Genomic DNA, 4,816 nt, shown 5'->3' with positions numbered 1-4,816 from the left:
CTTGAAATTCTTGAATTAGTTTCTTGAAATTTCTATGGCCAAGAATTATGATTTTCATTAGTGATTCCTAATTGTATGGAGGAATTTGAGTTGAAAAAAATGGAATTCTTGGAAAAATACTTTCCTTGAAGAAGAATCTTGAAAAAGATTGAAAGAATCTTGAATGTAGTCTTCTATACTTTGATTTTTTTCCTTAGAGTTTTGCCGTAGGGTTTGAGAGAGAAGAGAATGATGGATTAAAAGATGAAAATCTGATTGTTTTGAGCCTTTTATTTGTCAAGAAATTCGTTTAGGATTTTCTTGGAGGTAAAAAAACAAAACTTTTTAATGTTTTTCCCGTCGACTAATTCGTAACAGCACTGTATAGGTTACTAACATAGTCATAACTTTTTACTCAGAAATTGAATTGATGCGAAATTGGTGGCATTGGAAAGTAGATTCAAATACCTTTAATTTCATAGGTTATGAATCACGTAACTCTTTTATATTCTAAGAGATATGATTGTTTGAAGTTGACCCAAGTAGAATCTTACATCAAAATTTAATCGATAAGGAAACTTCAAAAACACTTATCAAGAACTCATCAAGAAATTAAATTGCTCAATATTTATGGATAGATTCGCAAAAGAAACTCATGATTGGCGTGTGGGTGAGTGAACCCAATACTATGGAAGCTTACATACCTCAAAGAACTTGGTTCTTGGCGAAATCTTGAATTTCTTGAACGAACGCTTGAAACTTTGAATTTTTTCTCCTCTTGAATATTCTCTCTAAAACCCTAAATGCTTTTGGGGATGAATGAAACCGATTCTAATCAGTTTAGACCCTTAATTAGGTGAAATTCTCGTTTATAATAAGTGGGGGTAAGGAAAAGACTAAAATACCCCTAGTATTTTCGAGTAACTTTCCTTAAATTGACAACCTGACTTAAAAATGGCACATCTCCCTCATACGAACTCAAAAATTAACAAACTCGGCGGTGTTGGAAAGATAATTTAAAGACCATTTATTATCTATCTAGTAGCCCACCTAATTCATCTTGTACTAAAAGTTATGGTCGTTTTAACTTGACCCAAAACTGATAACTTAAGAATAGCTTGCAAAATTTCAGATTTTGCTATTTCCAATTTAGTTCTTTTTTTGGAACTCAAGGTGCTACATATAGAGACCTTAACACTCATAAAATTTTAAATTTCTCGATAAAATCCAACTCACAACGAAGGATGATTCGAGTCTTTCCTTAGAAAATTCCCAGGGTGTTACATTATCTCCCCCTTGGGATCATTCGTCCTCGGTATGGAATGGGGTTACTCTTCCTAAAGCTTGAGTCTAATGGTATGCTCTTACTATATTCAAGCTTAACCCAAATCCTTAGGTTCAGGTTCTATACCTCACTATAGGGAATCTCATTCCAAGACTATTACTCTTTACCACCACATTGGGCTCATATCAAGAACCACCTAAAGTTTAACAACACCACATTCAAGCTTGGTACTCTAACAACTCCATGGACTCCTACTAACCAACTCCTTCGGAACCACTTAAGGGATCTCATTTAACTATTTCTCATTGTAAAACTGTATCCTCATCTTCCTCCTAATTTATGACCTTAGATGGCATTTTTCACACCATGACTATCACGATAAGAACATCAACCTCCTCTTTCTAACATCACTCCATTACTAAAAGGACCTCCGAAAGGACATCTCCCATACTCTTTGGAACTCATTACTATCTTACTCTCAAACACTTGACTTGATTTCTCATCTTTTCATCTCCCCCTTAGGTCTAAAGCTGACACTTGAAAGCTATGGACCTATTCCATCATTTCTAACTGGTCTACATTTTCTTTTCCTGTAACACTCAGGAGAAGCTTATCTCATGACTACCGAACTCTCCATAAGCAGGTACTGAGACTTCTCTCTGAGGTGTTTTTGTTATCCTCTGAATACCATGGGGTTTCCCTCTTCAAAGTTCATAGGCCTAGCTTGGGTCTATCACCTCATGAATACTCTGCTATCTAATTCAACACATACACTTAATCTTCTTTAACATGCTGACACATCGACATCAACTCTATTCCGGTTAACAATAGACTCTAACTTATCTTGACTAGTAACTATCCCTCTTTCTACACATAAAGGAACTCATCATTTAAAACTGACTGGGTGCATGACTATAATAACATAGTGTGCCTCATCAATATCTCCCTTTCTTAGATTACTAAACCTTTGCATACTTTCCTTTAACTCTGGGCTCTTTCACTGCTACTGCTCATGATCTCAAAACTCATACTACCTTTTCGGGTGAAAATACTACCCAAGCTCTAAACATACTTTCTCATAAGGATTTCAGCTGAAACAAGTCTTAGAGAAGAAAGTAGAACTCATTTTTAGCTCAAATGCACGATTCATATGAATATGGGTGCATTCCTCAGAAACTGAACACTTACTCACTCATGGGATTCTCTCAAGCCCCTCTGGAATCTCATGACTTCCTCAAGACTCTTGCTAAGAGAAACTCATCAATAAAGGACTGAGTTTGCTTTTCAACCACCTCTTGTATGAGAGGTAGTCGAAGGGATAGGAGAATGCACGAGTTAGAATAAGTCTCTAGGACATAGATCTATTGCACGATAATGAATATGAAAGAAGGGAAACTTTTTCTAAATGTCTGTAGTCACTTATTTATAGAAGTGGGCCCCTCACAACCATAAATAAGATCTTACTTCACACGGCTTCATAGACACCCTAGGAGACTTGAACTGTGGACTCTGATACCAAGTTTTTCACGACCCGAGCCTACACCCTGGATGTGGGCGGCACTCGACAACCATCGTTGGTCCCCAAGCGAACCCTCATCCTGGTTGACAACAAATGGAAGACTAACTCAAGCATACATAAGCTTAAAACTGAATTAAATTCATTGAACTCCAATAGTGAACTTTAAGAAAGTCTAAACAATACTCAAAAGAAAGTAAATACAGAAAACTCTTCAACTATGTCTATCTATGAAGCCTCTATTATTACTGAAAGATATCGGGACAAGACCCACGACATCTCAAAACTACTAACTGTAAGGTAAAGGTAAAGTCCTCTTGAATATAAGAAGGCTCACCAAACCAAAATGGAATATCATATGACCTCAACGAAACGTTTGTTTATGATCCTGAATACCTGTATTTGCATCATGAAACGATGCAGGCCAAATGGCTCAGTACATGGAATGTACGAGCATGTAAGGGGAATTTCTAAAGCATAAACATAGGCTTGAACTTGATAAAAAGGAAACATACTTACCTCTTCTCAACTTACTCAACTCAACTCAACTCAAAGAAACATGGTTCAACTAGGCTCAGATAAAATAAGACTCAACTCAATAAGGAGATATTCAACTCAGTGAAAGAAAGAACAACTCAATAATAAGATAATCGACTTTGGATACTCAAATCTGGATACTCAACTCAATATAAAGCAATAATAAAAGTTGCAATCTATGGAAAGCTTTTAAAACAGTAGAAAGCAACTCAATCTATTTAAGAATACAATAATAACTCAGTTTGTATGCAAGGATACAAAATAACTATGTTTGTATATGAAAATACAAAATAAACTCTATGTATATAAGAATACAAAATAACTCAGTGGGAGTTTCTCTAACCAACAACCATCACTATGAGCTATGTGATAATACGACATCGCTCACGCTGCCAGAACTATCTTATACCTTGCCGGGGTATAGAACCTCTTAATTAAGTGGATCCACTAGTCTATGCTAAAAAGCATTAAGGAATCATCTAAAAAGTATGACACTTTCTAACAACGTTGGTTACATGGTTTATGGGGGTTGTAAATTGTCTAAACTCTCCCCCATATCGGTGCTCAATACTACTCCCAAAATATAACTAGCTTATATGTTTAAAAACATAACTTTCTCTATGGTTTGATATAATTATTCAAAAATTTATCTCTTAAAAGAGATGATACTCAAACTGCTCAAAACTCTTTTGGAAATCTCAGTTTCCTCTCATCTTAAATGTGAAAATAATTACTCTTGGGAATACTTCGTTCCCATATAAATCATTTTAAAGAAAATAAACTCTGCTATGCTCTTTCTCAAAAAAAAAACATTTAAAAATCATATTATAATATGATCATTGATGACTCGGGAAGTCATACTGCATAAACATTGATGGTATATCTAGATACCATACTGCTCATGCATTGATGGGATACTCAATTGTCACACTAATCGTGTATTAGAAAACTCTTTTCTCAAAACTCATCTTTATTTTCTTAAATCTCAATTTAATAACTCAAGTGTTGGCTTTAAAAAAAAGCTTTTTAAAATTTATAACTCAAATCACAGGGTACATGTGGAATTATGAACATGAACGACTCAACTTAGGGATCTTAATAGAAATAAGGAACCTCAGTACTCAGAACTCAAGACTCAACGATACTACTCATCTCTAGACTGCACAACTCATAAGGTTCATGCAGAATTATGGGCATGAACAACTCAACTCAAGGACTTCATAGGTAACATATAATAGTCTTATGATTAGGAATATAATCTCAAAGTGATTTGAAACTCAATACTCAAGACTTAGTACTTGAAGATACTACTCCTCTCAAAGATACTCAACTTATGAAGTTCATGCGGAATTTATGGGCATGAACGACTCGACTCGAGGGTCTCCATAACAATATGAAACTCATGTATACGACTCTTCTTATTCTCATACTTACTTCCTCAAAACTTAGCCCAAATTGACAGTTGATCTCAAAGGATTCACAATTGAACTTTAAGACTT

The sequence above is a fragment of the Solanum tuberosum genome, unplaced genomic scaffold, assembly GCF_000226075.1.
Source record: "Solanum tuberosum cultivar DM 1-3 516 R44 unplaced genomic scaffold, SolTub_3.0 scf00637, whole genome shotgun sequence".
NCBI classification, from domain to species: domain Eukaryota; kingdom Viridiplantae; phylum Streptophyta; class Magnoliopsida; order Solanales; family Solanaceae; genus Solanum; species Solanum tuberosum.
The sequence above is the reverse complement of the archived record's forward strand: the minus strand, read 5'-3'. Positions refer to the sequence as shown.